The following is a 13,715-nucleotide window of genomic DNA, read 5'->3' as shown; positions in this document are numbered from 1 at the left end:
GGCCTCAAAAGCTATAATGAGGTCTGGGAGCATGTCATGGCTTCCAGATCCTCTCGATGTCATTGGGACTAAAGGGTAACTAGAGGTGCCCTTACTGGCTGCACTCCTTGTACCGCAAGGTGAGCTTAGGTGTTTCTGGGTGGGAAGGCTTTGAGGGATGGCAGTCAGGGTAGGAACATGAGTGTTTCCTTGCCCCTTTGTTCCCTTTTCTGTGTGTTTCCCCAGTGCCACGGTGGTACTCTGGCTAGGGGCACTGGAGGTGTTCTGTGCCCCATGTTGCTGCCTGTTGCTTGGGGTACTTCCTCTTTGGGAGGAGATACACAAGGCCCCCAAAGCTGTAATGAGTTCAGGGAGCAAGTCTTGGCTCCCTGATCCTCTTGATGTCATTGGGACCAAAGAGAAACTAGAGATACCCTTTGTAGTGCTTGTCTCCTGAGGTGAGTTTTGGTGTTTCTGGGTGAGCATGCTTTGAGGGATGGCACTCAGGGTAGAAATTCTACTGTTTTCTTGCCCCTTTTTACCCTCTTTGGTGTTTTTCCTGGGTGCCATGGTGGTACTCTGGCTAGGGGCACTGGAGGTTTTCCATTCCAACCTTGCCCCATGTTGCTGCCTGTTGTTTGGGGATTCTCCTCTTTGGGAGGAGCTACACCAGGCCCCAAAGGCTGACATCATTTCAGGGAGCAAGTCTGGGCTCTCGGATCTCCTTGATGTCACAGGGGCCATAGGGAGACTAGAGATACCCTTTTCAGTGGTAGTACTTGTCCCCTGAGGTGAACTTAGGTGTTTCTGGGTGGGCAGGCTTTGAGGGATGGCACTCGGGGTAGGAACTCCACTCTTTCCTTGCTCTTTTTTACCCTCTTTTGTGTGCTTTCTGGGGGCCATGGTGGTGCTCTGGCTAGGGGCACTGGAGAGGTTCTGTTCCAAACTTGCCCCATGTTGCTGCCTGGTGCTTGGGGTTTCTCCTCTTTGGGAGGAGCTACACCAGGCCCCAAAGGCTGACATGAGCTCAGGAAGCAAGTCTGGGCTCTCTGATCTCCTTGATGTCCCAGGGACTGAAGGCAAACTATAGATACCCTTTTCAGTGGGAGTGCTTGTCCCCTGAGGTGAGCTTTGATGTTTCTGGGTGGGCAGGCTTTGAGGAATGGCACTCGGGGTAGGAACTCCACTCTTTCCTTGCCCTTTTTTACCCTTTTTTGTTTGTTTTTTGGGTGCCATGGTGGTGCTCTGGCTAGGGGCACTGGAGGTGTTCTTTTCCAACATTGCTCCTTGTTGCTGCCCGTTGCTTGGGGTTTCTCCTCTTTGGGAGGAGCTACACCAGGCCCCAAAGGCTGACATGAGCTCAGGAAGCAAGTCTGGGCTCTCTGATCTCCTTGATGTCCCAGGGACTGAAGGGCAACTAGAAATACCCTTTGTAGTACTTGTCCTTTGAGGTGAGCTTTGGTGTTTCTGGATGGGCAGGCTTTGAGGAATGGCACTCGGGGTAGGAACTCCACTCTTTCCCTGCCCCTTTTTACCCTCTTTTGTGGGTTTTCTGGGTGCCATGGTGGTGCTCTGGCTAGGGGCAGTGTAGGTGTCATTTCCCAAACTTGCCCCACGGTGCTCTCTAGATTTGGGGGTTTCTCTACTTTCTGAGCTTGATATTTTCTTGCATGATGTCTGACCCAAGGACAAGTCTCTCCTCCCAGCTGCCTTTGAGGTCACTGAATGTGTCTGGGTACTGCCACGAGAACCCACAGTGGAGTTTCTCTGTTTGTCAGACCCACAGTAGTTTACGCTGCCCAAAGTTGTTGGGCCCACAGTCAAGGGTGGCATCGGAGCTGCCCCTGGACCTGGAGCTCCCACGTGTCCAAGCTGATGACAGCTGACAAAGCTAGGGGCTCCAGGCTTCATCCCACCAGGAACCCCAGAACTTGGTGGGACGGTGGCTCCAGGGGTGAGAGGCTGCTTACCCTGCGGAATGTGTCCTCGCACCCTTGGAGCTGGAGAGCTGGAGCTTGCTACAGGTGAGGGCCTGTGAGGACAGTAGGGCTTTGGGCCCTGGTGAGAGTGCCGGAAGCTCCTACCCAAGGTGGAGGGAGGCCCCAGATGTGGGGGCTGTGAAGGCAGAGTGGTGTTCACGGGTGTGACCCCAAAGGGGGCCACTGGCTGTGCAGCCAAGCCTGCCAATGTGCTGAGAGAGGGCCTGGGAGGAAGGGCCAAAGCAGCAATTGGCAGGCTGGGGGAGAGCGGACCTGTAGGATTGGTGATGGGAGGATGGCTCTGGGAAGAGACAGCAGAGCTGAACCACACTGGGGTGTGGGCCACCATGGTTGTGCTGCTGGGGGGATGGGGAAAGGTCTGGCTGAGGCCCACTGATGGCAGAGGCCTGGCCCCTCCCAGTGGAGAGGGGACCCCCCCATGGGTTTGTGGGGCCATGGCACAGCTGTTCCCAATGGCCTGGGTCTCACCCATCAGATGATGGTTGATGCGCTGCAGAGCTTTCCTCTTCTCCCTGTCTAGGTCCTCAGCAGTCACTGGACAGGCCAGTAACAGAGGTGGTGGCAGCTTCAGAGGTTCCCGTCGGCGGCATTGCAGGAGAGGAAACTTGCGTTTCCGTGGCCTACTGGTGTCTCCCGTGGGTGAGGACTTCTTCTTGGGCAATGGGTGTCCCGCCCTGCCTTCTGCCACCTTCTCACCCTGGGCCTTCTTTGGGGGAATCCCTGGGGATGAAGAACATCCCAGGGGCGGCTCCCCGTTGGATGGGTCTGGAGCCCTCCTCTTCAGGGCTCCGAGACCTCGCGTGGAGCTGTAGGAGCTGCTGATGGGGTTTCTTTTGGGGCAGGAGCTCATGCAGATGGCCCGGGAGCTCTCAGCTCTGTCTTGGGAGCTCTGGGTGCAGAGGTTTCTCCACAGAGGCCCAGGCCTGGGCACAAAGGCAGGCACACAGCTATGGGCCCCCAGGGGCCTAAAAGCAGATGCTCTTCCAGTGACCTGAGGGCGCCCCCTCTGATGTTCTCTCTCTACAGGGTGCTCTGCTTGCTCAGCCACCACTGGGCCACTGTCTCCAGGGGCTGTGATCACAGTCCTCCCTGGGCAGGGTTCTTGGGGTGCTGGAAGCTGGCAAGGAGCCACTTCCTGCCCCTGCACCCTACAAGGCGGCTGTCTGAGTCTGCAGCCTGGGATGCAGGAATTCATGAAAGCTGCAGTTGACAGCAGCGTCCTCCTCAGGAGACCTGGTATGCGGAGGGAGGAGGCAATATCCAAGTCTCCGAGAAGAGATCCAAGGGTCCGCAGGACCCTGGAAAAGCACCGAGCAAGCACTTTTCGCAACTGCTGAGGAGCAGTTGCAGGATGGCGGCAAGATGACCTGCCAGTGGTGCCACCAGCCCAGGAAGCCCTTAGTGGCCAACCAGTATAGGGAAGTGGGCGGGGCCCATGACCGGGCTTCTTGTGGGACCCTTCTGGCAGGTCTCTGCCCCTCAGCGCCGGGGACAGGGGTGAGGGACAACACTTGCTGTGGGAAGTCTCCATGGCAGACTTAGCGAAGGCGCTAGTGGGTAAGTCTAGCGTCCGTCGCAGTCGCAGAAGGCCTTCTTCGGCTGCTCAGCAGCTTCAGGCGAAACGGCTGTCAGACCTGTTAGACCTGTTGCCAGCGCGCAGCTGAGGAAGGAATGAGTGGAGAACACGGAGCGCGTGAGGAAAACCGTCAATACTGGGCAAGAGGCAGGCTTGCGCCAGCAACCGACACGCGCGTGCAAATTCCGCGTGCATGCAAATTCCGCGTGCATGCAAATTCCGCGTGCATGCAAATTTCGCGTGCATGCAAATTCCGCGTGCATGCAAATTCCGCGTGCATGCAAATTCCGCGTGCATGTGCAAAGTCTGCCTGCACGTGCAAAGTCTGCCTGCACGTGCAGAAGTCTTGCACCAGATGCGGAAGAAATAGGCAAGGGAACTGCGTGCCTGGTGCGTGTGTGGGTCCTAGGGGACTGTTGAGTGCTGACACTGGGATGTGATTCAGATCCGCTGGTCCGCTCCTGACCCAGTGAGGTTTCAGGATCATCTTGGAAGGTTTGTAGATGCTGGGTTTGAGGGGTGGCAGCTATGGCAAGGCCAGGGATCTCTCCCCTCAGATTGGTGCAAGGACCCTGCCCCTCCCCAGAGGCAGCCAGGATGGCAGCACAGATAGGCTGAACTCCAATGGACGTGGGGGCAGTCAGAGGGCTGAGAAGGCTCTTGCTGCGGGTTGAGCGTAGCTCTTGGGGCATGGGGTGATGAGCGGGTGTTTGATTGGCAGTACCGGCGCCTCCGGTACAGGGACAGGTCGGTGCCTCTTCAGGAGTGCTCTTCTCTGAAAAGGCGGGAAGTGGCATGGCCCCAATAGAAGCGCCCCCCATACCTCCAAGCTTGGAGCAGGGGGTAGCCTCCTGTTTAAGTGTTTAAGTATGTTTAAGTATGTTACCCTATAAAATTTAGGAGTCAAGAGTACTTGATGTTATATTTAGCAGTTAACATTTTAACTTTGTAAGCCTATTAGATGTCTCTAACAAACTTATTTAAACTTAATTCTATATATGTTAAATAAAATTTACTTATTTTTAAAATCAAAGATATCAGAGAAATGCACTGAACAGTATCAGTTTTTTTTTCAGTTGAGGAAAAATCCTAGAAACAATGGATGTTAGACATTTTATAGACATTCACATTTTTTCAACAACTGTTTGATGACCTAGAAACAAAACTGCATTGGTAACTTTAAAGACAATGTTACTTGTTGTTGTTGTTGTTTGTTCACCCAGCATGGACAAAAATGTCATGTACATGGTAAAGAATGGTTACTAATATCTAGATAATCAATCCTTGACAGAACACACTGTCCAAGAAAAATGGGAACCAAAAAGAAAACACTTTTACATTGTATAAGAATTGCCATTTTGTGTTGCCAAACATTCTAGGCTAAGCAACTGTTGATGGGTAGAGGTGGAGATTTCCCTGGGAGAAGCATTTCTTACATGATGTGGAGTCTCAGGGCAAAATGGAGTCTGATTGGTTATTATCCATATAGCCTGGCCCATTACAATATAATTACATGACCAGAATAACTCTATATCATGTGCAATCAGAAGAATGAGAATTTGTACTCCATTTAAGTATGATGTGTCAAAATGACATTTCATTATTACCTATAATGAAAATGACAAAATCAGAATGTGTCTCTAATTAATTAAACCTTCATAAGAACCATTATAAACAGCAGTAACAGCAATGTACATGCACGGACACATCCAAAACAAATGGCCACTTACACAGGTCGTGTTTTAACTCCAGATTTGAAAACCTGATGTTTTAATTTTGAGGTCTGGGATAAAAAAAAAAATCAAATTTTGGCCTCCTCATGATTGATTCTACTTCAGATAGGCCAACTCTTCCATCAGGTTCTCAGTCAGCATCTCCAGTTCAGCTCTGGCTAGGGTCAGCTCATCTGGCACCTTTTGCAGGACATTGATGTCAGCCAGGTCATTCTTCTATCTGAAATGTAGTTTAGGATTGCAATACACTGATTTGGACAAAGCCAGTGTCATCTCAGGGCTATCTGATGCACAAATCTATGTGACTCTTTTCAAATAGCAGCACTGTAGTGTGTGATATGTGTTCTTGCTTTTGTAGCTCCCTTCCTTCTCTCCGTGCCTTCCTTTTTTCAGGATCATGATTAAATTTTCAGTTGGAAGGAAGGAAAGACAAAAATCATGAGATGATGCTTTTTCACCAGCAATGAATCCCACTAGCACTGTGCATCCCAGGAAGGGATTCCACTTTGGCTAGCTGTTCTGGCCTTAAAAAAATAGCAGCCCCTATATTTGTGCAGTTTCTAATGGTGTCCTAAAAGCAACTGAAAATTAAATAATAGTTATCCTTTTGCTGAATTTTCTTCATGATTTATTCATTTTGAAACATTGGTACTTCTTCATTATATTTTGCCAAGATTTTATAGGTTAAAGGCCATCATCCTTGCAACTTCCTGTGTGAAAATTTTGTAATCCAAAAAGTGTGTATTCCTTATGTCAGGAAGTATGCAATATGGAGGAGGAGATGAAAATATAAAAACAAGTAGATGGATAAAATTTTAGGTGTATGTGCATCAGGAAAACAATTTTTGCACTTAACCCTTATCAGATACATTATTAGTTCATTGAATGCATTGAAAATTAAAGTTTAGGGCATTGGTAGAGTTATGTTGAATTGTAAGTCATTAAAACTATAGTGATCCATAGACTTAAGAGGAAGCAACTTATTTTACCAATGTGTAATGTGAATTGTGTTTGAGTCTAAATACTTTTTGGAGTGATCATCCTATTTCCATTTGTCCATACATCAAATATATGGAGAATGTGAACTTCAGAAGATTCAAAATATGTACTATCAATGGAGGCAGAAAAACAGGGAATAAGAGGACATGGTAGGAAAGGTAAATTATCACTTGTCTATTCCACTCACTTCATTCTGAATCCCATGCAGCCTATTTTGCATTGCCAATCTGCAAGATGAGCTAGGCATTGCCAATCCTGGCAGAAAGGATCTGGCAAAATAAAGGAAGTCATAGATAACAAAATTCTAATATGCTAGTAGTTTACAAATGTATTTTTGACACAAAATTTGAGTGGTAATGTTAAATGCTGTTTCACTAAGAATTACAAAAAAAGAAAAAGAAAAAAAAAAAAGAAGTAGTGTTAAAACTATAAGCCAAGAATGCAAAGTAAGGGATTATGGTAAAGCCCTACTTTCATTTCGGGTTCTGAAAACAACCCTTTAAGTTAAGTAGTATTATTCTCATTTTATAGAAGAAACTGAGATTCAGAGAATTCACCCAGTTAACATTTGGCAGAAGGAGAGTTCAAAGTCCTGGCTGCATGATGCAAATGGCAGTAACTGAAGAGGCTGTGTACAATCCTAGGTAAGACTTTATTATACATTAGCTTTTTCAATTAGTCCTTCCCTGCATGCCACTCTATTGATCAATGTTTCTACCCTTCCTTAATGTTACTTCATTTCTTCCCTTTTATTGATATGTTTTATTTCCTATTGTGGTTTCACACAACTGAATTATGGAAATAAAATGTTAAGAATAAATTTATCCAGCACCTCTTTTTTTCCCAGTAACTGAACAACCTTAAAAGGTTTTAATCCTCTAAACTTTTACTGTGTAAATGTTATTATAGTATTATAGATCTATCTTTTTGAGTTTTCTTTGAACACACACATATCAATTTTAAAATAGGACTTTACCTTGTTTTAACATACTCTAGCAGTTACTCATTACTTATGAAATCAAGCCTTTCAGTGTATGCCCTATGTATTCATGTAAGCATGTTTGTATTTCAGACACCCTTGATGATAGGTTAGCTGGGAATCAAATTCTACTTTGATTACTTTGGCACAGTTTAAGGATACAATAGAATTTATTCTGGTTTCTACTACTGGTATTGAATAATAAATAATACATTTATGATTTGTTTTTATAAACATATTATTCTTCCAATTGTTGTAAATTTTCTTGTTCCTAGTATTCTTTTTTAAAATGTCTTTTATTTTATTTTTTTATTTTTATTTTTTTATTGGTTGTTCACAACCTTACAAAGCTCTTGACATATCATATTTCATACATTAGAATCAAGTGGGTTGTGAACTCCCATTTTTACCCCAAATACAGATTGCAGAATCACATCGGTTACACATCACATTTTTACATACTGCCATATTAGTGACTGTTGTATTCTGCTATCTTTCCTATCCTCTACTATCCCCCCTCCCCTCCTCTCCCATCTTCTCGCTCTACCCCATCTACTGTAATTCATTTCCCTCCATGTTTGTTATCCCATTCCCCTCATAACCTCTTATATGTAATTTTGTATAACAATGAGGGTCTCCCTCCATTTCCATGCAATTTCCCTTTTTTTCTCCCTTTCCCTCCCACCTCATGTCTCTGTTTAATGTTAATCTTTTCTTCCTGCTCTTCCTCCCTGTTCTGTTCTTAGTTGCTCTCATTATATCAAAGAAGACATTTGGTATTTGTTTTTTAGGGATTGGCTAGCTTCACTAAGCATAATCTGCTCTAGTGCCATCCATTTCCCTGTAAATTCCGTGATTTTGTCATTTTTTAGTGCTGCGTAATACTCCATGGTGTATAAATGCCACATTTTTTTTATCCATTCATCTATTGAAGGGCATCTGGGTTGATTCCACAGTCTAGCAATTGTGAATTGTGCTGCTATGAACATCGATGTGGCAGTATCCCTGTAGTGTGCTCTTAAAATGTCTTTTTATAAATATTTTTTAGACATTGATGGACCTTTATTTTATTCATCTCATTTATATGTGGTGCTGAGGATCAAACCAAGTGCCTCACACATGCTAGGCAAGTGTTCTACCACTGAGCCACAACCCCAGCCCCCTAGTATTCTTAAATCTATAATATGCCTAATTGAAGACTTATTTTTATTGATCTTGCTTAAATTATGATTTTCAAACATCTCAGAGTCTGTTTTTGATTATCATTCCCAACCACATTTTTTTTCTAAGGAAAATTCTATTTGATATACAGCAAAATCTTATTTTGTCCTCTAATTTGCTGAACATTTACTTTCTTCACTTCCATATCTTTATGTATATTTGGCTTCATTGTCTGGGGTTCTGTCTTCCAACTGGTCTAATCTGTTGGTGATGCTTTCTATTGAATTTATAATTTGGTTTACTGAGGATTTCTGCTTCCCCCCTCCCATGATCTCTATCTCTTTATTGGTCTTTCACTTCTTGTATTTTTCTTTGATTTCTCTCTTTATACTATCCTTTACTTCACGTATCAGTTTAACTATATACAATTGGAGCTCCTTCTTGGACATTTCTTCTACTGTGTTATCAGTGGCTTCTATTGTTGGGGCATCTTGGTTTTTTTGGGATGCTTTAGTCCCTTGTTTTTTCATGTTGTTAGTGTGTTTTCCCATCTAAAAGTAAGGATCTAAGGCAGGATACATTCTATCCTGTAGCTATATAGTGTCCCTGAGGTTTCCAGCACTTTGCACCCAATGAACACAACGTATAGCCTTAAACCTAATAACTCCCACTAAGGCATCTTCTTCTTTCTCACATTGAACCAAAATGATGAGTTCAATAACTATCTATAGTATAACAGAATATTGTTAAAATGATTTATGATTTAAATGGTGAATGAGAGAAAAGAGGTAGTGTAGTATGCAGTATTCATGAAAGAGGAAGATAGAGGCTAAAAGTAAAATTTCACAGGAAGAGTGGAAGAGTAGCTGACAGAGATTGGCTGTAGGTTGGAGAAAAGTTGAAAAGAAAATAGGCAAGAGAGAGGAAGAATATGAACAAAGAGAAATAATTAAATATATAAGAATACATCAAAAATGCAAAACCCCAACCATATATCATTGTTCTCCACACACTGATGCATAAAAAACATTCTGTTACAAATATGGTAGAAAGATTAGTGAATCAGAAAATAACATAAAATAAAATAAGTCTTGCTGGAAAGTCAAACTGTCTCTGTCAGTGTTCAACAATTTCTCAGCCCTGTCTCTGATATCTCTTGGGATCACCAAACCCAGATCAGGCCTTGAAACCCAAGTCTCTCTTCCACCAATCTGGGCTTTAGATACTTCAGGATTGGCCATACTGAAGTCCCAAGATCTCAATGCTGCTCTATTAAATTTCTATTAAATTTATGATTTGCAGAGAGACCACCAGGATAAACTCATGCAAAGGAGTAATGCCAAGATGCAGCATCAGCAAAATAATGGCCACCAGCACTCTCAGTAGGAAGACTCCAGGCTCCTCCAAACCTGCAGGCACCCCTACACTGGACCTGCAGGTACCAGCTGGAGTCCCCAGACAGAGGCTCTTGTGGTGGTAAACCTGCTGGCACCCAGGCCCCCGGGCCTGGCTGGTGTCCCCAACATGGGTGCAGCCATGTGCAACCAAACCTGGAGTCTCCTCCAAAGCAATCCTCTAGGCTGTGGTAGCAGCGGTAGTGGCAGTGGTTGTTGGCAGCAGGCAGCAGGTCAGCAGTAGCAGTGGCTGCACTGGCAGCTACAACTGCAGCGTGGGGGCATAGTCTCCAGGCCATCTCTGGGGGTCAGCAGCAGTGTTGGCTTCAGTTGCATCTAAGGCAGTAGTTTCTTCTGTGGCAGTAGCACCCAGAAAAAAAGACTGCCAGGAGATCTCAGGCTGGCAGCAGTGGAATCAGAGGCAGCAGCAATGATGGTAGCAGTGCTGGCAGTGGTTGATTGACAGGAGACTTCCAGTTCAGCCACAGGGACCATGGAGCTAGTGCTGGAATTCACCTCCAAGGTAACAGAGGGCGTGCCCAGAGTAGAGACCTCCCAGCAGGGCAGTGGCATCTGCCTTTTTATTTCTTTACATATTTGGAATACTTATCTTGTTGGAAGGGTATCTGGCAAAATTTTTCTCTCATTCTGTAGGTTCTCTCTTCATGGTCTTAATGATTTCTGTTGCTGTGCAGAACCTTCTTACTTTGATGCCATCCCTTGTACTAGTTCTTGGTGTGGTTTCCTGAGCTTTAGGAATCCTATAGAGAAAATCATTCTCTTTGCTTATAGGGAGGAGTTTGACCTTATGTTTTCTTCTAGAAATTGCAAAGTTGTTGTTGTAATTCTTGGGCCTTATTTCCATTTCAAGTTGACTTTTGGACAGGTTGAGATATAAGAATTCAACTCTCTGGTGGGTCTGTGGCCTCACAGAATCTCTCCATTCCACATGCCCTCTTCCCTCAGCCTCTGTATTCCATCCTCCATTGTCTTCTTGAGCATCTAAGTCATATCCACCTGCTGAGGGGTGGACATCAGTTTTTCCTGTCTTCAAAGAGGTCACAGAACCACAGAAAATACCATAACTCAAGTGGTTTTATGTAGCTCCATTTGTGACCTCACAGTTACATAGGTTCCAAGTCCCCCATGAGGTTCACAGGGCTAAGGTCAAGGTGTCAGCTGGTCTTTGTTCCTTACTAAAAGCTCTGGTGAGGAAACTCTTCAAGGATCAGTATGGTTGTTTTAGAATTCAGTTCCTATCTCCTTGCTGACTGTCATGAGAGAGCCACTTTTAGCTCCTGGAGCCCTCTCCCAGGTCCTCATATGTGTCCTACAGCACGTCTCATGCTTCTTCCACTAGAACCTCTGATGTCCTCTCTGCTGCATCTCCTCCACGTGCCTTTCCTGTAGCATCTCTCAGACTCAAGGCAGAGGAGTATCTCAGCTTGGAATTTTACTATGATTTGATTGGTCTACCCAGGACAATCTCCCCAATTTCAGATGTTCACCTTAGTTACATCAATAATGTCCTTTCTGCCATATGATACAAAGTCTTCACTCTTCCAAGGATTAGGGCCTGGGCATCTTTGGAAAAATTTTTCAGTCCCCACTTCTTCTTGCATTGAAATCAGTGAGGAGCAGGATACAGCACTTCTGAGAAGGTGATAGGCAGGGAGGAGCCAAGAGTGCTGAGATGGGGTCCCTGGGAATGCCTACCATGAGGGGAGTTGGGGGCTCCCATCTTATGCAGGTTAGCAGATATTGGGAAGGGGCAGCAGATGATCTGAGAACCTCAGTGTGGAGCACTTGTTCACCCCAGCTGCTGACCCCCAGGGAAACCCCCAAGGGAGGGGACTTCAGAGGGCCTGTGTCCTCTAGGAGACCCAGTTTCCGTTAGAGCTTGGAGGTGAGGACATCTTGAGAGGTCTTTGGAGGTTTGTTTTTCATGAGCTGAGATTCAGAAAGTGCCATGGGAGATTCCAGTTTTGGGGAGAGGGCATGAGAAGAGACAGGGATGTACAGAGCCTCAGGAGGATGACAATGCAGGACATTGGAGGGGACCTACCATGGCTAGCCAAACAGGGAAAAGACACATGAGGTTAGTCCTGGGGGATTCATGCTCATACCATGGCATGTGAGGTGGGCTGGGAGAGGGCCAGGTATGGGAGCAGGTGGGTCTGGGCCTTTTCTCTGAAGATGGAGATGAGATGTGCATTGTAGGGTCTTAATGCCACTTGGAACCTTTCTTGCCCCCTGATTATTAGGTGGAGCATCTGAGGTGAAGATTGGCTAGTCTGTGCATCATTTATTCCTCAACTGAGGAGAGTTGGGTGCTCACCCCTAGGCTCAGGTGTGCTGACCCCTGCTGTTGGAGGTGCAACACAGACACAGAGCCCTGTTCTGTCCTGCTGAGGGGACAGAGGGCCAGGGAAAAGAGAGGCTGTGACCTTGACTGATAGTCTCAGCGTCCATATTCATACTATTGTGGATATTTGGTGGGCAGTGAGTTGCTGTTCCTAAGTAAGAGATCATTTTGCTTTAAAAACCTTAGTGAATAGGGTGTTTCCAAAAAAATATTTTCCAAAAAGTGAGAAATAAGGAGTGGAAGAGATATTTCTACTTTTCTCATGTCCTGGCTGTGGTCCCTAATGGTCTGGGGCTGCAAGTTTATATGGGATCCTCAGAGAGGGACATAAGAAATTATACAACTGAAAGAACTTATTCTTACATCCTAAAGAAATATAAGAAAATATTGAACCAATTAGGCCTATGGTCACCATTGTATTATTCTTTCAAAGCTTGGAATCTTGATCTTTTTCATGTAATTTGGATATAATTTAATTTAATACTTCCTAACAACATGGGAAATATTCACAATACAATGCTGGACCAAAATTAAGTTTCTCGGGGAGTGGTGGCACATGCCTATAATCCTAGTGGCTCCTGAGGCTGAGACAGGATGATCCTGAGCTCAAAGTCAGCCTCAGCAATGGCGCGGCACTAAGCAACTCAGTGAGACCCTGTCTGGCTCAGTGATTGAGTGTCCCTGAGTTGAATCTCTGTTACCCCTTCACCCCCCAAAATGTGTGTGAGCCATATGGTGGTGCATGGCAATAAACCCAACTACTCTACACCCAGAGACAAGATGATGGCAAGTTCAAAGCCAGCCTGTGCAACTTAGTGAGACACTGTCTCAAAATTGAAATTTAAAAGACAATGTAGCTCAGTGGTACAGTATCACTTGATTTGAGTGTTAGTACAAAAAAAAAAAAGGATGTAGGAGAAAAAAGTGCATGTTTTGAGAATGCCTCAGTTGAGGGTGTGTTAGTGTTTGTCAGCTTCATTGTACTACAGTTCAATACCTGAGGCAACTAATTTATACATGAAAAGTTTTATTCAAGGCACAGTTTGGAGGGTCCAAAGCCTGTACCTGTATCAGCTCAGTTCTGGTAGGACAGTGGATGGTGGCCTGCCTTGGTGTGAGCATGTGCCAGAGCTAACCTGTGACATCACCATCTAGGAAGCAGAAAGAGACTGGAGACCATGCCCCCAAAACCTCTGTGCCTTAAGGGCCTTCCACTGGGCCTCAACCCTTAAAGTTCACAGCATCTGCAATACCACTGTGCTGAGGATCAAGCCTTCATATAGGGACCTGTGGGTGACATGCAGGCCTATATCAAACCATAGTGGAGGGAGCGTACGTGTGTACAAGTGTGTCAGTCTCTGTGGACATTTATTCATCCATTCAACCTGCAATGCTTTCGAGATAAGTTCTTGCAAATGACAGAGATGTTTAGGTAACGTACTTTGAAAGATCGTTCAAGAATTTCCAGAAGAAGTACAGGAGAAATTTTATTCACCTTTTTTTCCTTTCTTTTTTTTTTTTTTTTTTTT

This window comes from Spermophilus citellus (assembly GCF_964194105.1).
Source record: "Spermophilus citellus genome assembly, chromosome: 5".
NCBI classification, from domain to species: Eukaryota; Metazoa; Chordata; class Mammalia; order Rodentia; family Sciuridae; genus Spermophilus; species Spermophilus citellus.
Note: the sequence above shows the minus strand (reverse complement) of the source record.